Source organism: Ambystoma mexicanum, chromosome 2p, assembly GCF_040938575.1.
Source record: "Ambystoma mexicanum isolate Mex_15411 chromosome 2p, UKY_AmexF1_1, whole genome shotgun sequence".
Classification (NCBI taxonomy): Eukaryota; Metazoa; Chordata; class Amphibia; order Caudata; family Ambystomatidae; genus Ambystoma; species Ambystoma mexicanum.
Genome location: NC_090923.1, coordinates 239,271,908 through 239,298,810, shown reverse-complemented (window position 1 = coordinate 239,298,810; position 26,903 = coordinate 239,271,908). Strand labels below are relative to the sequence as shown.

At 46.3% G+C, this 26,903-nt stretch overlaps 1 protein-coding gene across 3 annotated transcripts in view; it reads left to right on the top strand.

The window, feature by feature from the left end:
• The window catches only part of LOC138566364 (contactin-4-like), a 1,270,454-nt gene that overhangs the window by 990,420 nt on the left and 253,131 nt on the right, over positions 1-26,903 (top strand). The gene's annotated exons all lie outside the window — the stretch shown is intronic.

The following is a 26,903-nucleotide window of genomic DNA, read 5'->3' as shown; positions in this document are numbered from 1 at the left end:
TAGAACAAATGAGATCATCTCCCCAAGGGATGTGACAGATCACCTCAAGAGCTGAGAAGTATGTTCTCCACGTGTGATGAGCCATATATCCGCAAAAGCCCAGAGAGATTTCATGAGGGCATAAGAGAACTCCTCTTTCCTCTGGTTTTTCTACGACCTTGAATAACCAATGTTGGCTCCTTATCTTGGCAAGGAATCTGCTCAGGGTTAACACTGGAATTCCTTGCTTCATCTACTCTCTTCCCAGACCCATGTCGCGATTTTCCTCTGACGAAATGCGCCTCATGCCTGATTCAGTTATATTTTCTATCACTTTTTTTTACATTAGAATACAATTTTAGTCACTTGAAAAAGTGACAGAAAATGTAACCTTGAGGCAGCACAACGCAAAACACAGCGCAATGGGATGCAGAGGCTGCGCGTTACTTTTTCAGAGTAGGCACGCGACAATGGGCTCATAAAGAACCCAACAAAAACTATAATTCTCATGTTGTTGAAGGGCAGGAGGGGCGGCTCCTTGGGGTGGTCTTTTGAAATTACCAGACTTGTGTGCACCCCATGTGTAGTGTATTTGGGCTTTCACATTTTGACTCAGCCGTCGAAACAAAATGTTCGCCTCAGCCTTTTTCAAAAACCAATTCTCCTGTCTAACCAACTGCTGAAGGTTGACCGAAAGTTTGGCTGCTTTTCAATTAAATTAGCAATCTATAAAAGGAAAATGGTCCCAAAATTGACAATCGGGATCTGACATTGTCTCCAGAGGTAGCCTTGACTTGGCTAGATAATATAGAGGCTGCTATGTGGCGACGGGTATTAAATGAACCAAATTATCTTCCCTTAGCAGACATCCGATTCGAACTGGGTATACTATCAAGGAGGGTAGGAGCCCAGTGGTTGCTTTTGTCTTTGTTTTTGAAGATAAACTGCCCAATCAACGGCTCACTGTATATAGAATTAAAGTTCTGCATGGATTTAAAAGGCAATATGGGTCGCTCTTCTGACCATGATATCTACATAAGAGATTATTGTATACACCTGTTAAGCAAATGCAATTTAGATTTGGAGGTTTTGATCCTTAATCCTGAGAAAGTCAAAAATGTTCTGTATGAAAGGGATTGGATTACAATAGACTCTTTTGCCACCTACCCATCCCTCAAACATTTGGTCTACGAGCATGCAAAGAGATGTTGTCACCCCATATTTGAATTTGTTCCACAATCGCTCTTATAGAACAATTTTAATGCGATTTCCATGGAAACTATTGTTAACACAAGAGTTGCTTCTAAGGAGGGGGAAGATTGCTATGGTGGATGCAATATGTAGACTCTGTAAGGACAAGGATTCAAATGAAACCACAAGGCATTTGTGTGAGGAATAAATTTCCGGGGCACCAGTGGTCCAGAAATGAATATCGGTTTCTAAACCATCGATCAGCTCCACACCTCTAGTACACCAGAAGGAATCTGAACAGATTGAAAACACAGGTCAATTATAAACCTCCTTGTCCAATTTTGGTAATGTGGACAAAACAGCAGGCTTATCTTCGCAAGGTTGTGGATAGTTGGTTAGTTGCAACACAGAGAAAATACAATTATTACCCAACGATAAAAGAGACTGTTCAGTCAAGATTGTATTAAAATATCTACTTTATGATCAATACAACACAAGAGACTTCTAGCAGACTACAAAATGCAACCCACCCTGTAAAGGAACACAGAGGTCAGACAGTTTCACATAGCAAAGGTATGCACCCTGGATACTGACAGGAGGGTAGTCGGTAAAGCAATCAGTCTTAAATGTTCAAGTTTATTTGGTTTCAGCACCAAGGGAGCAAGGGTTCGTAAATGTCACTAGGAGCCTTCGGAGAAGGACCAGCGGGATAGAATTGAAATGTACCTGGTGCTTGAGATGGTCTTGATACTCGACAGCATTGAGTCAGTTCCAGGATGCTTTGCAGTTTCTGTGACATAGTTCAAGATGGGAGACAGCTGTGAGTATCAGGCGGCAGGCAGTTCAACAAGCGAGGCTGGACAGATGGCTGCGGGCTGGTAAACACGGAGGCTCAAGGTCAGGAATTTTTGTCTCTGTGCTGGTTGGCTGATCTGGAACGCTGGTTGAGGTGTCTCAGACGGCTTTAGTGACTACAGCGTAACAACAGTCTGTGGTGCAGACGGTCACGGTTCGAGGACTCGACTGTCTTGAAAAAGTCCGTAAAAGATGACAGCTGGTTGATGCTTGTTGTGCCACTCCTCCTAGCTTCATCGGAGGGCTTGTGTCGTCCTTTAAGGCGGACGGCCCAACGCTGAGGAGAGAGTTTGCCGGCAATGGCCTTGTCCTTTGTTCAGAGACTCTCTGGCACTTCCCACCTAGGAAGCTTGCTGTCAGAACATAGCAGGACACGCTGTGTGCTGGCTGGGTAACGGTTCTGGAGCTGCTGGACGGGTCCTCTGAGTCCGGTATCTCTTTTCCCTGGGAGATGTTTAGGGGAGGGATCTTGCTTCCCTCTTGGAAATCCTGGCTTTCCTACACTGGCGGAAGATGTAAGGCAGACTGTGCCTTCAACCATGGTCCAAATGAGTCATCATTCTTTCCTTTGGAAGTCGTTGGATGATCTGCTAAGTGAAGAGCTCAGCCCTCTTTTAAAGCCAAATGGGCCGCAGTGATTAGTGCAGGCTTAGCCTACCTTAATGAACCAATCCTGGTTCCCCACCAACAATCTTATCTTATGCGTGAGGTTAGGACCCGAGTGCTCTGTAACAGGAAAGGTAAGGGGTGACAACATATACCTAAGTCCCACTCATCTTCCTGTCTGTTGTAGATCAAAGTGTATCTCTGGTTAACTGAGCCCTCTTTGACTCTTGATTAAAGCGCAGGTCCTCCTTGAGGTTTGACTTCCTGTCTCCCTCAAATCACATACTTCTCCCCTCTGAAAGGGGTCCGCTCTGCAGAGTTGCCTATGGGAACTGATGGACCCAGACATGCCATTCACTGTCTTTCACACAGATGGGTGGGAGCTAGCTTCAAGTTGACACATTGGGCCTCATTACGAGTTGGTCGGTAAAAATTGTAAATTACCGGCATGACGGTGCAACCGTGCCCGTGTTGCACTGCTGCCAGAATCCGAGTTAGCTTGCACACGCATTCCTGCATGCCGGTAATGGCTGCACCGGCATGCCGGTAAGGCCCTCCAAACCCCCAATAGCGGCATCATCCATGCTGCAGACATGGGCACTGGCATCCTAGATGCCGTACAGAATGGTACCGTTGATACCGGTACCATACATACCGGCACCGAAAGTGCCGATACCGGAAGCAACGTAATCGCGCCGGAACGGGAAATGCTCTGGTGGCCATTTTGAAAAACACAATCCATTGCAATCCTCTGCCTACAGGACCTGGATTTGTAAACTGTGTACCCTGCCAGCTGGAAGATGTCTCAGGCTACCCGTACAGGCACACCTCGGCTGGGTAAGCCCCATTTTAGCGATGATGAGTCAAACATGCTTGCAGACACCCTGGTCAAGCATGCAGATGTGGTATTCTGTCCAGACCTGAGCTGTGCTGCCCAAATAAGGAAGAAAAACATCTGGGAAGAGGTGGCCCGGAAGGTCTCTGTGGCTGTGTGTACGCAACATCATGTCCGCAAACCGCAGCCAGCAGACAGGTTGCCTATGCTTGTGTCCCCACTCAGAAACACCCCTCATTGCCCTGTTGTTGGCCTTACCCAGCAGCCAGGTACGTTGTGCAGCGCATCATGCCATGTAGCTGGGAAGCGTGGAGTTGCGCAGCACATTGGCATCATGTGTGGATCCCTGGAATCCAGCACAGCAATGAGAGATTAATTGCCTTGCATCGTACACCATCTGGACATTCAGGGAATGGTAGAGCTTCCTGTTGCGGTACACTACCTCCTCGGAATGCCGTACTACCAGCTCTACCCAATGCTATTTTGGTATCATTCACCTCCTCCACAGTCCATGGGAAATACATGTGGTCCCTTCCATGTTTCAGGAGGGCATCTAGCACCTGGTTGAGCACACGGGAGAATCATGGTTGTGAGATGCCATGCAGCTGCCCCACAATATGCTGGTAGGGGCCTGTGGTAAGGAAGTGCAGCACAGACACTACCTTCAACAAAGGGGGGATATTTGTTCGGATGTTGATGAGGCTTACCAGGTCGTCCTGGATGAGGTCCACTATTGTGCATATGGTGTCCATGTCCAGGCAGTACAGGGTGTGGATCTGTGCAGGGGTTAGGTCAAATGTACTGGCCCTTAGGCGAGGTATTGGTGGCTGCCTGCAGGGTACAACTGCCTGTCCTGGGGTATGTGCTGGCCCTGCCTCATCCTCCTTCTCCTCTTGCACCTCCGCTGCATTCCCTGGTTCAGTGCCTGATGGAGTAGTAGGAGTGCAGGCATGTCCTCCAGCCCCAGTATTGCAACTGCTAATGGTAGCATTTTGTCTTTGGAAGGGGTGTGGTGTGTGGGTGTGCTCCTTTTGTGCTGTGCCAGACTCCATTGCCTCCATGCTGTGCCCCTGTGGCAGGTTTCAACACAGCAGATTGCTATTAACGACTGCCCCGCAATGCCGGTGTTAACGGCATCATGGTACCCGTTCTTACCAGCGTCTGGATGCCGGTAAGTGCATGTCCGTGAACCTCGTAATGTGCACTTACTTACGGCATGCCAGTCTTACTCGCACGGCTGCCATGTGCCCGCGCCCATTCCGGGTAGGTGCTACCTGGTCACAACGGGTCTGTGCAGATGCCGGTAGTACCTGCATCGTGGGTCGTAATGCATTGGTCCTGTAATTGAGGCCGGTATTCCCTTACCGGTATCGTTACTACCGGACTGCCAACCTTGTAATGAGACCCATTGTATATCAAAGGGGTGTTTAGCCCCGCTTTCCAGTTGTCTGTTCGGCAACCAAGCTCATTCCAGGCTTCCCTCAATTATCTCTCAGTAGGATGCACTGCCACCAGCCGGACTAAACAATAGGAAAGCAGATCCATGGAGCGTTTGAAGTTTGAATTTGGCTGCCCATGGCTGGAGGATGGAGCACCTTCCCCCTTCTTGAGATGGGTTGATGTACCCATGGCTGTCACATTCCAGTTGAACATGACAGGGGAAGACGACGCCTGTAGGGTGTTTCCTCCCAGAGTACATGTGACTATGCGTTTCGTGCGGTGAAAAGTGTTTGCGGAGTGGCCTCACACATTTTTAGAGGTTGATCATTCATTTTCATTATCAGAAAAACAAAAAAAGCCCAGGTCTGCGCACATTCCCAGTGCAGATGGTTGAATTCCTCACAACCTCTGTCGGGCCCTCACTCAGGAGGGACAGAAGGAGGTCTCCAGGTAACAACGCTTCAAATAGGGCCACCCATAGCAAAAGGGCCAGACTCACACCAGGGTGCTACATACCAAATGGCCTTTTGAAGCTTTGGGGTTGGGAAGGGGGTTGAATTAGAACTTTTAGGCAGTGCAGAGGCACTGCTCCATCTTGGATTTCTGTGGGCTTCTCTTTCCATCCTATCTCCTCCATTTTTCTGCAGAGCAGAGCATTTTAGGTATAATGCCAGAGGGCAAAAGTCAAATGTTACCTTGACAGGAATTCAACCCCTTAAAGCAAGCTTGCTTTTATCCAATTCTCTCTGACCTTTTACCTTCATAAATAAGGGGTATCCCACCCCTTCTTCAATTTATTTTAGACAAACAGAATTAATCATTTGGACTGTTTTGGAGAGCAGTCCTTTTGAAGGCCTTCTAACAGAGGTGAAGACATGTATTCCCAGGCAGAGGGAAACCCTGTCCCCTAACCACACCCAGAATACAGTGGGGATGACTTTCTATTGGATCTAGGCCGGCACTCTGCCAGCTTGTAGGCTCCTTACTGATGGTGAAGGATTCCTGCAGGTGACACCTAGCTCCTGTGACTGAGAGTAAAGAGGAAACAGACTCTCTTTGTCCCTGAGCCCATTTATTGGAACTTGTGGCACCAAAAGATGTCAAACAGCTAGATTTCTGTGTTCTATTGCTTCAGACCATCCGCGAGTCTGATTCAACTGCATTTGAACGCCTTTGAACAATTCAAGACCTGTGCTGCTGCCATTGACACTCTCTTCGAAACTCGAACTTCTTTGTGGCTGCATTCAACTGGTTTGCCACCTCATCACGCCAGCCTAATGCATCACCTGTCCAGCTTGAAGAAGAAGCTCACTTTTGTGGAAGTCTTCGAACTAACACGTCTTTGAATATGCACCTAAAACTACCAGGAGTTTTACATCAAAATGAACCAGAATATGACTCGAATCGCTGGAAGCATCGTTTCACCTGGTGACTGGAACCCAGCAGTACTTCTCACATTGAATTGGCGCGCCCGTCGAACCTAAACTAGTGGATACTTGGACAGCACCATTCAAATGCTGCATCAAACCACAAAGAGCTTTACATCGAGCTCAACTCAAGGCTGTTGCGCTGCCTGGAGCGCTGTGATTCGTCACATGTGAACCCATTTCAACCAGCATGCACATCACGGAGAAATCCAGTTTGATGTTGTCGAACCACCAAGAACAGACTATGGTACATTTCAGAGGCCCAAGACATGTTGGTCCACTTTTGGGACCAGAGTGACGGCTAAGCCACCCTTTTGCACCTTTTTCTCAAAGACATCTTTTTACAAGTAACATTGTTGCAATGTCTGGCTCTTCACTCAGGGTGCCTTTATCTTCATGTTCTGCATTTCCTGTGTTCATTTCACAAGTTTTTGTTTTTTGCTAGTGTTTATTTAAAGTATATAAATGTTTTATGGAACCTTGATTGGACATTCCTTTATTTTGGAGTCCTGTACTATTTCTGTTTGGGTTGCTACTGTTATCGCATTCGCACCCCTCTTAAGAGTATAGCCTGCCCTTGGTCCCTGTTACAAAAAAAAGGCAAAGGGGTATATCGCTTGCCTGAGCCTATTTCACCTTAATGAATGGGATCCGTTTAGCTTTGAAATACTGTGAGGGCTGAGTAGGTGGTTTAGTCACTACTCAACTTTGTAATGTAGCTACGTCAGAAGTGTGATCTTTAAGTCACATACGCATATCAATTATCCCTGTAACTAAAGGAGGCTTCGAGAGAGAGCGAGAGAGTGAGAGGGAGAGAGACAAAGAGAAAGGGGGGGAGAGAGAGAATGAGAGAACATCCCAAAACAAACCTGAAAGAGTTGGTCACTGATAAATCACTGATAATGAGTCCATGTGGGATCCAGGACCCAACGCAGAACTGGGTGCTCACCTTTGAACTGTCCCCTTGCATGAATCCTATTCAGGGATTTAAGGCGCTCATGTGCAGGGAATCAGGGATACTCTAAGCAAATATAAACGTGTCCCTATGGAGGCATTGAGGGAGACATGGTGCAGGAAGTAGGGCATACCCTATGAGTATCACAATAAACAAAATCCCACAAAAAACGGCTTCCTTCCTATTAGGCTATGAGTTTGTATATAACAACTGTCCACTACACATACATGCTACCCATCCAATGTATAGGCAGACACACAAGACTTTTTCAAAAATAACACATATTTTAATGTCTATCACAGTCATAAAAAACTATAAAACACAAGTGATACATATAAAACGAAACCTAATGGTTCACACAAAAAACATCTGTTTTCCCGATTGTTTGAGTATGCATCTGAACATCAACTGTTAGATATTGTGCAATCAAAACACACTCTATGGACACACTATAATTGTATGTTCTTATCAAAAAAATCTCCTCTGCCTTGGGAGAAATAAATGTGGGTACATAGAAATCGTATAATGGTGGAAAGTAAAGCAAGAACGTCCCAAGAAAATGCCAGGAAACCATGGATGAGGTAGGCAGCCATTGTTTATAGCTGCAAATTGTGCCTGCTAAATGGTGAAGGAAGGGCCTGTGATGGAATGCTTTGGTTACTGCCTAGTGCTGAAGGGAGGGAGGGAGCCAGAGGCTGACTGCAAGGTATGAGATGGGAACATCTGCTCTCCTAATTAGAGGAGCTGCTATATAAAGATTCATGGCTCTCCCGCTCTATCAGCGGCTATCTGACCTACATCCTCAGACAGGCTCCGGCTCCACACCGGCGGGTCCCAGTTGGTCCCATTATATGGCTGCGCTCCTGTCGCTTGGGTGATGGATACGGCAAAAGTACAATGTGAAAAATTGAATATTGATCCCGGCTCCGTGTATACCGACCGGCCTGTGACTTCAGCAACCAAAACAAACTTCTTCCGCTGTCTCATGTATAGTTTTTATTCTCTAATGCCTGGGCCTGTCAGGTGTGCCTTTGTAAGTGTGACACTGCAAATGGGATTTCGTAAAATGCCAACCCAGAAATGTGCCCGCTGCTTGATCACAGACAGCACAAGAGATTGATTTTTGAGAGATGCATGATCAGGAGCTAAGGGCCTTGAAACCTGGTCTAGGGGCTGGGCACTCCATTTATTTCAGGATAGGATAACTTACTAGGTTTGCACAGACTAGTCGCATTCATCGTCATGACTACTTGACTTCTAGGACTTGCCAAGAGGATTCGTTATTTACGTGTAGACCCATTGACTCTGGAGATTGGCACTGGCGTCAAACATAATCACTGCCAATGCTTGATCAGCGCAGTGGTGACCAGCGTGTGAACAGGTGTGGGCAGTTATAGTGCGCTTTTAACAAAGGGCAGTTCTTAACATGTGTACGCTGCAGGGTGAAATTGTTTGAAATTGATCTTCTCTATCCATGGTCGAATATATGTGCTACCCGGACTCATTAAAGCCACAAGCCCTATCCGGAGAAAGGCCGAGACTCTTCAAATAGATGGAGCCCTCCCCCAGCATACATTGAAGCCCTGCAGATATGGACTGAAAGTAACTGTGTTAGGCACTGGCAGCCGGTGAACCTTCCACCGGGTGGCTACCAAGTCTAGGGTCTCGGTTTCTAAGGTTTCAGCTCTAGAACTCGAGGGCTAAGGGGTTTTGGAAGAGGGATACGGAGCAAACCACTTTAGGAATGGATGGCCTCGGCGAACGGCACGAATCTATGTGATTACTGCGAAAAATAAAATACTAGATACGACAATGTTGATTTGTTGTTTCTTTTGCACATCTCAACACAACCGTATGTGGGGGTGCAGCCCACTCATACTCCCTTCACATTATTTTTTACCCTAACCCCCCCCCACATATAATTGCCTTTAAATGAGCAGTAAAACATTCAGCATGTTTTTCTGTGGTATTTTCAGCTGTGCAGTAAGGGGGTATCACCGAATGGCACATAGAGGGAAAGAGAGAGAGGTGGAGAGAGACACAGAGAGAGAGAGAGAGAGAGAGAGAGAGAGAGAGAGAGAGAGAGAGAGAGAGAGAGAAGAGAAGAGAGGAGAAGAGAAGAGAGGAGAAGAGAGAGAGGGGAGCAAGAGGGTGAGTTGGAGAGATAAAAAGAGAGATAAAAAGAGAGAGAGAGAGGGGGAGAAAGAGAGATGGGGAGAGAGATAGAGAGAAAGAGATGGGGTAGAGAGAATGAGGGAGAGGTGGAGAGATAAAAAGAGAGAGAGAGCGGGAGAGAGGGAGAAAGCAAGAGGGGAGAGAGGGGGATGGAGAGGGAGAGAGAGAGACAAAGAGAGAGAGAGAGAAGAGAGAGAGGGGGGAGCAAGTTGGAGAGGTGGAGAGAGAAAAAGAGAAAGAGAGAGAGGGGAGAGTGAGAGGGAGAGAGAGAGAGAGAGAGAGAAAGCGAGGGGGGAGAGAGAGAGCAAGAGAGAGGGAGGGGGAGAGGGAGCAATAGAGAGAGCGAGTGAGAGAGAAAGAGAGAGAGACAGACAGAAAGAGAGGGAGAAAGAGAGAATATGGGGGGAGAGAGTTGGAGAGAGGGGGAGAGCGAGAAAGACAGTGACAGAGAGAGAGAGAGACAGAGAGAGAGAGAGAGAGAGAGAGAGAGAGAGAGAGAGAGAGAGAGAGAGCGATTGGTGCAACTAATGGAGAGGATAGGCAGCACAGACTTTCACCTTTGCAACTGAAGTTCTGAGATGACTGATGCAATAATGATCAGGCCATTTAGACCTCAAGCCTACTCCTCCTCATCCGGATCTCCCCCGCGCTCCTGTTCCCCCTACCCATCCCAGCGACTCTGCTGCCCCCGTGCCCTACTCCCTTGTGTGCATTCTACACGTGCAGTGCTCCATGGCTCCGCAGCTAGGATTGTGCTATAGGAGCCCCGTGTGTCCCTCGGCCCTCGGAAATGCTCTGCATACTACAGCGATGCAAAGGCGTGGACACCCGTCTCCCTGGATGAACGTCACAGAATTCAACATTATTATTGTGAATTGTGTCACTGCACACATCCCTATTTCACCCACAGCCTCCGTTTCTTTGTGCGGAGGGTAACACTCGCTCACTGAACTGATCGGCCAGCACGTGGGGGGAAAGACATGCAGATGGGCCATTCCTGAACACACGCACACAGCCTGTCGCATATCCATGCACATTTAGACACAAGAGACATAGCACCCCGCCTCACACTGTGGAAGCACAAGGACCCGTTGAGTGCACCGCCCTTGCCCCCAAATGCCTTACGCATGTCACAATCACACCAACAGAATAACAGAAAGCTCGACTCAGACAGTAAAAACAGAACACACTAGCGACACCCACCCTACTCTCCAACCACCCACCCTCTCCAACATTACCGAACACAATCAGAATGCGCAAACCAGACCATGGCATCACAGCATCACACACACATCACAACGCCAAAGGAAATGACATGGTGCACTGCTTTCCACATCCAGTGAATACACAATGGACAACGCACGCATGGCACTGTACAGTGTGCCACGGCCATCATTGATTCTTCCAAAACTGATCACACATCGGGAAGCAGGGGGCTGTGTATTTAAGTGAACACGAGGAAGAGGCCAGGGCCTCAGTGGGCAAGGCCCACCCAAAATCTGTAAATGCCCGCTCAGCAGGGCTGTCTGGGCATTTACAGATGTAAATGTCAATGCGGTGGGCCAACTACATTAGTTTCAGGCCCAACTTGTTAGCCAATCCTGGCTAGGCCCCTGAAAAGCAGTGAGGCAGACACCCCCACCAGCTCCTGTGAAGCTCCACATGCACCCACCATCTTGGCAAAGTACCACACCCAATAAACCAAAGCAGGCCTGTGCCAAGTGCACCATTACATCACGAGCACCCGGACATTCGGGTCCCACAAACACTGCACCGTATGGACCACTCCCTGGCCTTATTGGCCAGCATGCATTGCTGCCCATTAAACTATGCCCATAGCAGGCAAAAAACAGCAAACCATCACAACGCAGACCTGTGTCTATCTGAAAAACCAGAGTCGTGTGGATAGGTGCATGGAGACAGAGCACAGTGCCACAAGGCCTGACCAGTGGTAGATTTGCGCTATACTGGTAACGACGCAATAACATAACGCTGCGGCAAATGGCAACCATGAAACAAAGTCAGAGGGCCCTCGAACATGACTACCTGCCGGATCTGCCACCCAGAAGCTTGAAACAAAGCACACGTGTGTGATTTGCATGTTGCATTGTATGAAGAAAACAGCTCCATTACAGACAATTGCAAGTGCTGAAGTCCCCCTTTGTTCAGGTAACTCGCCCGCCCTCTGCCTCCCACCCCCACCAGCCGTGCCTCCCAGACCTGTATGCCTCCCCTGTGTATTATTAATTGCGCGGACGATTCTTTTGAAATAAAGCACCTGGGCCGTTTCTTTTCTGGCAGACAGGTAGCCAAATCATCAATAACGTGTCAGCATTTCATTACGCTCAGCGCGGCCAAATGAAAAATGACAGCGTGTAAATAGGTTTTGGAAGGCTAAATTGCGGCGGCCGGCGTTTAGCTCGCTGCTCAAACAGCATTGCAGTGCGTGCAGAGCGTGTTTAGATAACAGCAATAACGGGGCTCTCGGAGGGCTGGGGCCGTTCGACCGCAGAAGGCCCCGCCGCATTCCCCAGGGTACCAATTACACGAAGCTTAGCGCACTGCATCAAGAGGGGACTCGGCGACAGCGCAGGGAGGCCCCCAGGCGAGGTCCAGGCTCGCACCGGCCAAGAGGGCAATGCCCAGTATGCCTTACGCCAGGCCAGCGCAAACCCGTGTGGGCCACTTCACACATACAGCCCAGAACCCCGCGCTTAATGTCCTGAAACGACATTTTTAATATATATATATATATATTTTTTTTTTTTTTTTAACTGGTCTCCCATGTGATAAAAACAAATTGTGCTTTCTGATTGTGTTCCAACCTTGTGTGTGACTGCCTGGGCTTGAGGGTCGTGGATGTGCTCTCCTGGGAAGAACGCCCTGCTCCGAGACATCACAAAGCAAGCCAGCATGAGCAGAAGAGACCTCAAAGAGGGGGAGCCTGACCAAAAGAGAACCACGAAGAGGGAAGCTGGGCAGGAGAAAGTGCACAGAAAGAAAGCCTGGGAAGTAGGCCGCAAACAGGTTCAGCAGGCTCAGCAGTGAAGCCATGCGGGTGGAGCCCGGTGTGAGAAGCCACATAGAAGAGTAGAGCCTGGGACACACAGATGCCACAGAGGCAGAGCCTGGGCGTGAGAATCCACATAGGAGATCCTGGGAAACATAGAAGCCACAGAGGCAGAGCCTGGGCGTGAGAATCCACATAGCAGATCCTGGGAAACATAGAAGCCACAGAGGCAGAGCCTGGGCGTGAGAATCCACATAGGAGATCCTGGGAAACATAGAAGCCACAGAGGCAGAGCCTGGGCGTGTGAATCCACATAGGAGATCCTGGGAAACATAGAAGCCACAGAGGCAGAGCCTGGGCGTGAGAATCCACATAGCAGATCCTGGAAAACATAGAAGCCGCAGAGGCAGAGCCTGGGCGTGAGAATCCACATAGGAGATCCTGTGAAACATAGAAGCCGCAGAGGCAGAGCCTGGGCGTGAGAATCCACATTGCAGATCCTGGGAAACATAAAAGCCACAGAGGCAGAGCCTGGGCGTGAGAATCCACATAGGAGATCCTGGGAAACATAGAAGCCACAGCGGCAAAGCCTGGGCATGAGATTCCACATAGGAGATCCTGGGAAACATAGAAGCCACAGAGGCAGAGCCTGGGAATCAGAATCCACATAAGAGATCCTGGGAAACATAGAAGCCACAGAGGCAAAGCCTGGGCATGAGATTCCACATAGCAGATCCTGGGAAACATAGAAGCCACAGAGGCAGAGCCTGGGCGTGAGTATCCACGTAGCAGATCCTGGGAAACATAGAAGCCGCAGAGGCAGAGCCTGGGGGTGAGAATCCACATAGGAGATCCTGGGAAACATAGAAGTCACAGAGGCAGAGCCTGGGCGTGAGAGTCCACATAGCAGATCCTGGGAAACATAGAAGCCACAGAGGCAGAGCCTGGGCGTGAGTATCCACGTAGCAGATCCTGGGAAACATAGAAGCCGTAGAGGCAGAGCCTGGGCGTGAGAATCCACATAGGAGATCCTGGGAAACATAGAAACCACAGAGGCAGAGCCTGGGCGTGAGAATCCACATAGGAGATCCTGAGAAACATAGAATCCACAGAGGCAGAGCCTGGGCATGAGAACCCACATAGGAGATCTTGGGAAACATAGAAGTCACAGAGGCAGAGCCTGGGCGTGAGAACCCACGTAGCAGATCCTGGGAAACATAGAAGCCACAGAGGCAGAGCCTGGGCGTGAGAATCCACGTAGCAGATCCTGGGAAACATAGAAGCCACATAGGCAGAGCCTGGGCGTGAGAGTCCACATAGGAGATCCTGGGAAACATAGAAGTCACAGAGGCAGAGCCTGGGCGTGAGAGTCCACATAGGAGATCCTGGGAAACATAGAAGTCACAGAGGCAGCGCCTGGGCGTGAGAATCCACATAGGAGATCCTGGGAAACATAGAAGCCACAGAGGCAGAGCCTGGGCGTGAGAATCCACATAGGAGATCCTGGGAAACATAGAAGCCACAGAGGCAGAGCCTGAGCGTGAGAATCCACATAGCAGATCCTGGGAAACATAGAAGCCACAGAGGCAGAGCCTGGGCGTAAGAATCCACGTAGCAGATCCTGGGAAACATAGAAGCCACAGAGGCAGAGCCTGGTCGTGAAAATCCACATGGGAGATCCTGGGAAACATAGAAGCCACAGAGGCAGAGCCTGGGCGTGAGAATCCACATAGGAGATCCTGGGAAACATAGAAGTCACAGAGGCAGAGCCGGGGCATGACAATCCACATAGGAGATCCCTGGAAACATAGAAGCCCCAGAGGCAGAGCCTGCCCGTTAGAATCCACATAGGAGATCCTGGGAAACATATAAGCACAAGCAGGAGAGCATTGGTATGAGAAACCTATATAAGGAGATTCCTTCTCATTCCAGAAACACATAGCCAAGAAGGCCCAAATAGCCTGGCTCATAATCTATGCCTTTCGAAAAATTAAACCATTCGTCCTGCTGCAGGACTTCCGGAACCTAGTGCAGGCCCCGGTGGTCTCACACATCTCCTGACAGGGCTTGCAGATGCTCACTTGGCTCCCCTAAACGCAGAAAAGACAAATAGGACCATACACGGGCCAATAGACCTGAACCAAAGACCCACAACATTTATCACATATGAGAGTTCAGGTTCAATTCTTACTTTCAAAGTTACATCAAGTAAATCTTGCTATTCTTCTCCAGCATTCGCTAACTATCCCTTCTGCTGTGATTAGCCATAGTATTCGGTGGTGCGCCACTTATCTAGTGTGAGGGGATAGTGAGAGAAAACTGACCCTAACATAAGGATTTTATCAGACTCCGAAACACACCACTATGCGTTTGGCTCAAGGGGAGAAAAAAATGGATTATACCAGGGTATGAGCACAGCAGGAGTTTAGAGTTCATTTATCTCTACCTGTATATCTGTTCATTTATTAAACAAAAAAAAACTTATTTTTTCAAATTTAAAAAGACAATAATTTTCTGGGTGTCTAGATGGTTAGCTAGGCATCCTTTACTAGGATGGTTGACAGGTTTCAGTGGTATTCCATTGCTTGTCCAATATAAATCGTTTATCTTAATATCTATGGCCGCTTACAGACTTGCATGGCGTCAAACAATGCATGCCACAACCCTCCGTCGTGTTCCATTAAATGTTATTTGCTGCTGTCACATGGAGTTATTCTTCATATTGATTCTTCCCTGCACCACTGAATGATGCCTTCTTGTGAATACGGAGGTTGTGATCACAGTCTAAACTGTCTGTTGCATTTATCCAGTACAGACTGCAATTTTCTCTTGTATCTTACTGCATCGACCGGATACAAAGTGTCCCCTAAAGGCAGTCCACCACGCTTCTGCACGGCTTATTATAGGAGGAAGGAAATTTGACCGAATTACCCCCATACTATGTGAACTACATTGGCTTCCACGCCAATAAAGGATATTCTTCAATACTGCCTTTATCATCTGAAAAGCAGTCATGGGTAGCACACCAGAGTACCTGATGGCTAAGCTCCACATATCTGGTGGCACACCCTACTCGCGCAGCAAATTAACCAACCAAATTGAATCGCAAGTCTTCCTCAAAGAGAGTACCCGCAACAATACTTATCTTGTCATGCATCCACCCTCTGGAACTTGATCTCGGTGTCGGCTCAGATTGCCCCCGCAAGTCTCCAGTTTTACAAATCTCTCAAAACATGGCTCTTTTAACAACACCTGACCAATGACTAATTCCAATGGAGGCACATACCGATGCACAGACATCACAATACTGTACTACCGTTAAAATATATTAGCCCAAATGCCGGCTACCCACACTCTGTACAGCACGCTGTTGTTCTCGAGCTAGGTTCGCGCCTTAAACAATAACATTAAAATAAATGTTCCATTCCAAAGAGAAGTAACAGAGGCAGAGCCCAATCCACACACAAGGAGCTTCTCGGCAAAACAGAAGCCAAAAGTATGAGAACATATTAGGAGATCCTGTGCAACAAATAATTATAAGTGGGAAAATATGGGCAAGAGGCACTACACAGAATGAAAGCCTGGAGAATAGGCACAGATACTCTGAGCTTGCTCAACAAAGAAGCCACGGGGGCAGAGCCCAGGCATAAGAATCCACATAAAAGAGATCCTGGGCAACAAAAATCCACAGGAAAGAGAACATAGGCATAAGAAGCCACAAAGATAAAGCTCCTGGGTAACAGAGAAGCCACGGAGGTAGCGCTTGTGCACAAAATGCCACATAGGAGTTCCTGGAGAACAACAATGCCACACGCGGGAGGAAATGGGCATGAGAAGCCACATAGAAGATCATTCTGGGAAACATAGAAGGAATGGAGGCACAGCCAGGGCATGAGTAAGCAAATTGAAGGCGATGCTGGCCAACAAAAGTCCACAAGATGGGCATGAGAAGCCACATAGAAGGGGATAGCAACAAGCGGGTGACCAAGGTCATGAGAAGAACATAACAGGGCAGCCTGAGTATGAGAAGCCACAGAACAAGAAAGGATGGATAGGAGACATCAAAGAGAGGGTACTCTGGGCATGCGAAGCAGAGTGAAGGGCAGAATGGGCATGAGAAGCTCCAAGAGCGGTACACACTTCTCATGAGAGCCACTGAGAGGAATAGCCTGGGCAACAGTGTCAGAGAGGAGGCAGCCTAGTCATGAGAGTGAGCACAAGAGGCCAGAGAGAAGGAGTGAGCAGGGGCAGCCCAAGCATGAGGACCCACGAAGAGGGACAGACCAAGTATTGGAGACCAGAGAGAGTCACTGCCTGGGCATGAGTATCCACTTAGAGGGGCAGCTTGGAAAGGTTTAGCCACAGAGACATGCAGCCTGGGTAACAGAGAAATAAGAGTAAGAGACATTTAGCCATGGGAAATAATGAGGAGAGTGTTCATTGGAATGGTCAGAGACACACAGCCATGGCATGTCACAAAGCGGGGGACAGCCAGGGAACCGGAAGCTGCAGCGAATTAATGCATGAATGAATATCAAAGCCAGTGCAGCGAGTTAGCCACCATAGAGTAGGTGCTATTTACATGCAGTTTGTTGGCTTCGTCTGGTGCTCCTCACTGTATCTTAGTGGTGGTGGCATTCACTGTCACCCAAAAGTGCATTGTTGTAGAACCAACAGAAGCAAGTGGCACTTTGTATATACAACACAACACAGAGGATTGCCATAGATTGAGAGTCCTCAGAAAGGTTCGGGGTGAGCATGGGAATGAACGGGATGGGTTTCAGACTGACTTTGTGAAGAATCAGACAAGGGTACCCTAGGAATGTGAAGCCATGGGGAGGAGCAGCCTGATTAGAAAGCAAAGAACCTACACAGTAATAAGATGGATTCAGGAAGCTACTGAGAGCAACTGTCCAGACTCAGAATGCCATAGAGAGAAACCCTGTGTGCATAGTAGGCCAGCGAGAATGACTTCCCAGAATTAGAAAGCAGGATGATCCAGGTATGAGAAGCCGCAGGCGGTGCAGCTTGACTACAAGGAGCTACAGTGAGGGAAAGGAGAAGCCACAGAGTGGCAAATCCTGAGCATGGAAGGTCCCATAGGGGCATCCTCACCCTGGCAAGAAAACCATCAGTATGGGTGACCACCAACAGAGGATGAACTGGACATGACAAGCCTGAAAGTAGGATAGCATAGACACCAAAAGCTACAGAAACATCTTTGGCATGAGCAATCACTGAGATCCCTAAGGATCCCCTGAGCTAACTAACTAAGACATTCAGATACCTGTCTCCCCCTCCTCCACCCCTGCTCCTCGAACCAAGACTTTTAAGACATCATGACACCCCACCCTCCGCGTTGTGTTTTCTATTTTATTTCTTGCATTCGTTGTGCTCTGTATTTTATTTTTTGTCTCACAATGTAACTAGCGCCTAGATACACAAGGGTTCAGCGCGGTGCAACACATGCAAAAATAAATAAATAAATAATAAGAGTGACAGCATGAGAAGCCACACAGTGAGACATCTGGGCCATAAGAAGTCCTACATCAGGGCATCATGGGTGTTAGAAATTAAAACGACTAACAGCATGGGCTTGACAACAATTTGAGAAATTTAAGTAGGAAGGTGGCTAAAGACATCCAGATCTGAACAACGTGTAGCTACTTTATCTGGAAGGGCTGTGCACAGAGGCAGATTTGCAGGTTCAGCCGTATTAAAGCTTATTTTGTAAGTTAGTCAAGAAATGTCTCTAGGATCACAAAGGCCTCTCAGGTATAGTAGCATCAATTAAATGGAGGGACTAGATCTTAACTCTAATTGGTATAGATGTATGTACATATGTGAATTATTCAGAGCAAGCCAAGCTGGGAAGCAGAAGAGGCTGTACATAGGACATGCATCCAAGCGTTCATAGGTAGGGTGCAAGGGGGAGCACAGATAGCTAGAATTGGTAGGGGGAGAGGTGGAAGCTTCGAAAGGGGAGAAGTAGTGTTGAGTGGATCACCCTGCATGCACCCATACATGCACAACAAAATGAAAAGAAAACTCTGTATGTTCTAACAGGACCATGTCTTATGGCAGGCCTTGATAGACAACCCAATATCAGTTACATGGAACAGTGAAGTGAAGAACTAAAAACTAGATCTGCTTGCCATTCAGTCTTCTAGGAAGTGGAGCTGTAAGGGATCAGAAATGAGAGGCGGACACAACGTGGTTCTGTTTTCAACTTCAGACATCTTTACTTAAATAAAAGGGTTGGATAAAGTCCTATCTGTCCCTATCCTTAAGAGAGTTTCCCTACCTAGGAAACTAAAACTAACGATCAGTCTGTGTCTCGTCAAAGTTATATACACTGTCCTTGTGTCCAAAACATTAATCTGACCCTCACACTAGAAGTGAACAACTAAGTGTATAAGGAAAGTGTCTCTGATGTAGGTTTGTTAAAAAGTGTTATAAAACCAAATAAATCCAAAAAAGATAATCCTTGATTCCAGAGGGTATTTCCCTTCACCTGGATGTCTCGGGTAGGATAGCAAAAGTGTCTCTTTCAAACAATGACCCTTTAAAGATGGCAAAACGTTCTCTTTCAGACAGTCGCTTCTTAAGGATGGCAAAAGTATCTCTTTGAAGCACTCACTTCGTACAGAGAACCTCCTGGTATACTCCACTGCCAGGAAGCCTTTTTTAGGTTTATCAGATCCCCTGGTATACTCTCCTGCCAGGTATGCTCCCACAATGTCAACATGTTTATTTAACTTCAACTTGCCTGGGGCTTGTTCTGTCAGGACTTCTAATCATCTGATTCTTACAGATCACCTGCTATGCTCTCCTGCCAAGTGATGGCTGTGTCCTCGGTGTATTTCATATGGATTACCTGGTGAACTCCCATGCCAGGAATCCCTTCATGGGGCCTGTAGATTACTGGTATGCTTCTCTGCCAGATATTCTCTCCAAATCCTCACTGCCTGATGTGCTTCTTTCACCGGGGCTTCTTTCAATGCTCTCACTGTCTTTCAGTATAGCACAGTTGTATTCTTTCCTGTCTATACTTTCTTGGCTTGAGGTATTACTTGTTCCAACTTTCCCCACATTGATATCTCATATATGAAGACTTGCTCAAGTTCAACCTTTCAATTTCTTCAATAGTATTCATCTGCCTTTGGTAACACTTGCTCCAACTGTCCCCATATTGATATCTTAATTATTGCGACTTGTTTGTGTGTTGGCTTTTAACTCCTTATCTGGTATTCATTGGCTTGTGACAATACTTGCTCCAACCTTCCCCATATTGACATCCATTACACAAGGATTTGGGAAAATTATGTCTTTAATTCCTACTTGGTCGGTATTCAAAATAAGTTCTTAAGGACTCACATGCCTTTCGGTACGCCCTGGGGTCCCCAACATCCCTAGGCAGACATACCAATATCTGGTAGTGTTTCCGACTCCTGGTATGTAGCTGCAGTGAAGCTTTCATTTTGGGATGGCGTTCTCCATTCTGCAGACCTTTTTCACCTCTCTTGCTGTCTCCGCGTTTGTCTACTGATAAGCCTGCTGCTTCTGGACACAACTGCACTTCTGGTAGCTTTGCTGTTCTTGCCGATGCCCCAGCCATTCTCCTACAGTGTCAGCTGTGTCTTCTGTGGACTTGCGCTATGCCAGTAAGTACTGTTGGCAAGCAGCAGTCTGAAAGTGCTTGCTTTCTCCAGCACAGTCTGTTCCCGTGCTGCTATCTTCACCCGTGGTTCTGCTTCCTTCTTCTTCCGTTATGCTTTTCGTTCTTCCAATGCAGACACCATTTTTAAACGTCCCGCACAGTTGGGTCTCATTACAATAACTAGCATCCATGTTCAACTTATTGTTTCATTTGATCCATGTTAACTCCTTCTTCCTCTTCCTCGCCTCAGTACTTGAGGCTTTATGGGCTTTGGAGTTCATAGGATTTATAGGACTTTTAAGGTGATTTTGTTTAGGATTTTTGGTTAGCACACGAACATCAGAGACAGGAGATGCCGACCATTCAACCCTTACCGACTGTCTAAAAGAAGTCTTTGACTGGATGGATGCCAACAACCTGAAAATCAACCCAGGAAAGACAGAAATCATGATCGTATCCAAAGACCAAGAGAACGAAACCACAATCCCATGGCCTACGGAAATGGAAAACGCACCAACACCATCGAAGGTAGTAAAAAATCTGCGAGTCCTAATGGAGAACAACCTAACCCTGGAGCCACAAATAAATGCAACAGTGAAGAAATGCTTTTTCTTCCTCCGGACGGCAAGAAGAATTCTACCTTTCCTCTCCTTCGCGCACAAAACACTCACTATCGTCGCCCTAATCATGTCTAAAATAGACTATGCAAACAGCCTCTACCTCGGAATACCTGAACACCTCCTGAAGAAAATGCAACGGATCCAAAATGCAGCAGCAAGACTACTCCTCAAACTATCCAGAAGAGATCGCATCACTCCAGCCCTAAAAACCCTACACTGGCTCCCAGTTAAACATCGCATCACCTTCAAAACAATGTGCATAACGCACAGGGCAATCAGTGGACAAGGAGCAGAATTCCTACAAAAGAAAATAACAGTCTACAAACCAACGAGACCCCTCCGATCGAGCAACAAAATCCGCCTGGAACTCAAACCATACCTCAAGAAAAAACTTGGAGGCACCTCCTTCAACCACTTAGCCGCAAGAACCTGGAACAACATCCCAAAGGAAATAAGAAACACTGAAGATCACCTAAAATTCAGGAATTCACTAAAAACCTGGCTCTACAACACCACAGACTAAACCTGAAAAACGAAACTGGTAAAAAGGATAACTAAACCGGAAAGACACGGACATCCCTGACCGGGGAGAGTAAAGCCCACGGCAGCTGGACGGGTGACATCGGATAAACAGGAACACAGGTGGCACACACGGAGACTGAGTCAACTAACCCAGACAATCCCACCTACACTTTCGTCCGCCCCGTAATCTAATTACCGCCAGGTACCACGTTGGTGTGGAATTATCGAGACATTGACAATCATCCCCACTACCTGAGAGGTTGTCATTAACAGATGCACTGGCCACTAGAGTCTAAATGGAGGACTAGGGAGCCATGATAGAGCATGTTGAAGGTGGGGGCCAGAGGAGTAAGGAACCTGTAGGCCAGTCAGACCCAGATCAGGACAGAGCGACAACAGGGGAGACTACGCAAGCTGAGCGCTTCAATTCAGGATAGAGTTGCAAACTAACCAACCCTACTAACAATTTCCCTTTCTGCATACACCTCTCAAACTCCAAACCAAACACAACCAAACCTACAGCACAACAAACCGCACAAACTTCACTACATTGCAACAACAAAACAAAAACACACATAGCCTTGCACAACAGTACACAACGACTACCGGCCGCAAACACCCCAGGCCCAGCCAACAGACCCAGCGGGCTGAGGCTGCCAACAGCACATCCCTGCTCTCTTGCACTTTTCCTGCCTCCTCCCACTAACTCAACCCCCCCCCCCTTTTTCAGAGCTGCCAGAGCGCCAAGGGACCACTACGGTGGTGAAAGTGCGTGGTACAAATGTCCTTTAACATTAACATGTAATCCTCCCTCATAATACCACCCCCAGGTTCAGGATCAGTTAGTGGCTGCCATCCCCTGGCCACATGGGAGGAGATCTCTGGCTGAGGATTGGTGATGACTCCACAGGATTCATCACAGAACTCCAAAAGCATAACATAACGTAACAAAGGCAAACATGGTTCAATTGTATTAGCTGCCAGTATTCAGACATCCGTGTCTCTTAAGTGGCCTATCAAAAGTGGAGAGGAATGTTCCTGCCTCCACCTTTAGGGTGTTGTTGTTCACAGCACTGGGCGTAATTCTAATTCCTTGTTGTGGAAGATGGCGGGTCCAAGTGTGTGCTCTATATAAGATGAGAAGATGAGAGTCTCGCACTTGGACACAGACGGTATTATAGCTATCCTTGAAAGGAAACATTACATGGTAATCACAGGGCAGGAAGCATGTCATCTCCCTTAATCCAGTCTCTGAAATGTCCCGAATGGCTCTTCTTACACTGCTGTCTGTGCAGGGGGCCTTCGTAAGGCCATTGTCACACCAGGCTTTCTAGGTCAGGGTGTGTTTGTAAAATTCAATTACAGCACTCCCCAAGCTCCTATTGTCTTCACTGTAGGGAGATTTCAAAGGAGCTCGGATTATCCATTCATCATTGACCTACAGTGACCTGATTTCTTTTTCCAGTGTCTCCCCGGTTGGAAATGACCGCAGGAGACACACAAACAAGTCCTTTACCAGGTTTGGTAAACAGGAAATGTAATATCTTGGCTTCGTCTGTTCAATGGAGAATGCCTGCTATCAAAAAGCCTTCTCTTGCATACGGCGACCTCATGTAATGTGAAATACAGCACCACAACCATTAAACATCTGACCAACATTTGTTACTGAAATGTAGATCCTCAATGAAACTATTCATATTGCAAACAGGTACTGTAAACTCTGCAGCTGTATTCATTACTAAAATATATAACTTCATACTTTTTAGTTTTAGCTATTAGGTGGCGCTATCGCATGACCTATAAGCCAAAACTATTGCATCAAAGTACAGTTATGGAGAAATGGCTTATGAGGTGGGACAAAATGCTTGTAGGTGTTGTTTGGTTATTTACCCACCCTTTGACTGTGGATGGCCATGCCCACCCACAGTCCTGCCAAAACACAGACTCCTCACTTCCCTTTGAGCTAGCTTTATTGAGCCATACCATCGAACTTTGCACTGGAAGTGCCTGACAGTAATATTTCAAAGCAGCCTTCTGAGAGGTAACGACTTAAATGGATCTCTAAGGTGCTACTGGAGTAATGAACATTTCTTAACCAGGTCTACCTTCAGCCACTCGATTTACAAGCACTAAGCATGCCCTTCACTGAAGTCCTGTTAAAAAGAACAATTGGAATGTTTTGGTTTGTGTATAGGTATTATGCACTTGCAAAGCATTTGCTATTATATGTACTTGCCCCATTTTGCAGCTACCACTATTCATAGACAGATAAAAGCACTATGGCAGCGCCGGGCAAATGCCATTCCCATGCTTAGACACATTCCAAAACTGTTGACATAGCCAATTCTTGTTTTCCTGTTTTGTGTGTGCCAGATTTACATTATTTCTAGAGTACACACACCACATTAGCATTTCATAAATCATGTAACCAAAATGTAGCTTTCACTTCATTTAAAATATATACTTATATGTAAACATTGACTTACATTTATGCACAAGAGAAACATTACCACTTAGAATTTTACAACTAACATCTTCATTATCTAATAATAGTGGTGTCAATGTGGATTTAGACTACATTTCAAGCTGTAGCCTTTTACTCCCTAGAAGCACATGTTTCAGTCCTATATGTGTATAATTTCTGTACCTTCATCAGGGTATATCTTGATTGTGTTTACTTCTTTTTTGACACGTATTTGAAGATTTGTATTTCTTATTTTTTGTATTTGGGTCTAAGAAATGAAAATCTCTGTAAGCTATTGGATAAACTGAATCCATAGAAGTATTGTTCCTATTACAATAAATTTGTCGACAATAACGCAAGACTGTTACCTTGAAATCTACACTCCTTCATATAAATTATCGGATTCTTCCCTATTTACTGTTTGGAGGTTTTTTGTCCTCGGCATACTTCCTCGCTCTGAATTCTGTGGAAATCAAAATAATCACTAATCATTTAATCATTTACATTTTGCAATAAAAAGGGCTGCTATAATTAGGAGAATAACAAACCTGATGACATGCAGTTAAACATTTTCTTCCTGTATTTCTTCATTTTATATTTGTGTAAATGCCAATAGTTGGAAAGTTTTTCTATGTATTGTATTTGGTGCTTTGGACGGTCCTTCCTCTTAACAGAACAAACAGGACAAAACATGTACCGTCTCTCATACTGTATGGCAAATTGGTTCCTCCTTCACAGTTTCCCTACGTCCATTGAGTCTTTTTCCAACCCCATGTAGGTTTCCTATGTTTGGTGCTTCATCAGGTAGTGATGTGGCGACACTAATCCCGCAAAACTGGGTGACGTTGAAACGTGCTGTAGGGATCTAGTGCCATACCATGCACCTATTTAATACCTTCAGCAAGGAAATTTGAATTAATTAGAGATTTTGCAATATATAATGAGTTGGGGATATTTACTGTTTATAAATATGTGTGAACTGTGAAATGTTTGTAAAAGCGAACAGCCTGTCCTGTCTTGATAGTATTTCATTAGGTTTTCATTATTAGGTCATAGTTGTTTAAACCGCTTTCCTGTTCATTGGGTATGTAGCCAAAACGAAACCTTTTCTTTAATTTATTTTTTGTGGTGTCTATTATGAGTCATTTTGTGTAATGTGGGATGTATTGACCCACTTTTGCACTGCTATGCTGCATCACTCTGTTATGATGGGGCCAGAAACAGCAAAATGGCCGCAAAACCCTTGTGCGTGCCAAAACCCCTGAAAATCGCGCTTTTCAATGCACAAAAAGATGGCTGTCCAATCTGCCACACATGTTGTCTGTGGTGGAACAGAGCTCTCACTACTGGAATGTGTCACTGGGCTCCACAGCAATTGAAAGTGGAGTGCAGAAGGAAAAAGCAGTGCTTTGTGAAATGAAACTCAAATATTGCTTTAAATCACCCTTTCTTTGTTGCTGAAACTTCAGAATGCTGGTACAAAACACCTTTCAAATATTCAAAATTCTAGCTGGGTACTAAAATTCACATAGTTTAAGAAATCATTGTGAACCTACAAGGTTCTGGAAAGCTAAGAGCATAAAGAGATTTTCACAGCAAAAGTGGCCTGCCTGTGGATCTGTCAAGAAATCTCTGTGCACAGAGTGCTGCTGGGATGACAGCTGTCAGGGGCCTGCCTGATTAAACTTTAACATGTATCAACTGAAAATCAAATGTTTGCAATCTAAGAGGCCTGTTATTGATAGTAACCCATATTGTAATTGTTTTGATCCCATGGTTTAAAAACTTGAATGAGAATTCTAGCTGTTATTTGATAACAAGTTTGTTTTGTGCTAAGGAAAAGGCCACCAAATTTAACAATTAATTTCAACCTGGCTGAAGCTGCCAAACTGGAATAGCAGGTTTTTCTCCAAGAAGGAAGGTGTGTCCCCCAAGCAGGAAATCACAGAGAAGTGTTAATTACAGCGTAGGAAAGAACCTGGTCTACAGAGGCAAAAGGAACAATGAAAAACTGCAGAGCAGGAAATTCGAAATGTGAAGACAGTCATAAATGGCCTCTGCAAGGAACAAACAGGGGGGATGGCTCTTGGGCTTCCAGGGAGAGACCAAGGGGTGGAGGCAAAACAACCATTTGTTGATTAACATGGACAAAGAACATATTTTAAAAAGACGGATAACTTACTATTTAAAATTGTGAAACATATAAAAATAACAGAGTTGTTAAGTTAAATTCCAGCAGCACGGGTGAAGAGGCACCAGAACTATGTGACATGTTCTGGACAGCAATGGCAAGAAATGTGATTTTATGCAAAATGTATTTCTGCTAGAATTGTGAAACTTTATACACTTATTCCCATGTTAAACATGCACACTTGTAGACATTTTTTAAAAAATTGGACATTGTGTTCATAATGAAAAGGGCAAAATTCTGTGAAAAGCAGAGACAAGATCCCACAGCTACGAGGTTTTGAGAAATAGCTGCTAGGTAAAATATGTGATCTGTATATGTGATTTTTGTAGAGGTTGCACATGTGGAAATATGTATTTTGCCAAAAGTAGATTTTGTGTTCCAGGGGCTAGGAGTGGATTCTCAGCCTCATAAAATTGCACCATAAAGATGACATTCTGTTTCTCTCCTCCTATCAAGGCAGAGAGTAGACTCTGACCCAATCACCTTTCAAAGGGGCAAGCTTAGGCTAAACCGGCCCACACACACACCCTTTATGATGTAATTTCATAGCAGAAATAGAGACAGCTCACCACTCAGAAAGACAGACAGATTCACTCACTATCCTGATGCTGGTGGAGCACCCTGCTGCTGAACTCTACATCTTCCTTGCTCCAGACTCCAGAAACTTGGCAAAGAAAAAAAGGCCCACTGCATAGCTGAACTATTCTCAGTTAGGCCTCAAATTCCAGAACAGAACCCCACAAGCCTAAGGGGAAGCAACATAATACAGCCGGGCTGTGCTGTTACTGTTTGCCTGCTAAATTGAAATATCCTCAGAATCAAGAAGGGCAGATCCAATCCAGCCTGCGCCGTGCTGTGACCAGAGCACCTTGCTGATCCAATCCAGTCCTGTGCCGTGCTGTGGCCAGAGCGCCTTGCTGATCAGATCCAGTCTGATGTGCCCAGCCATCTTTCCTAAACCAGATCCAATCCC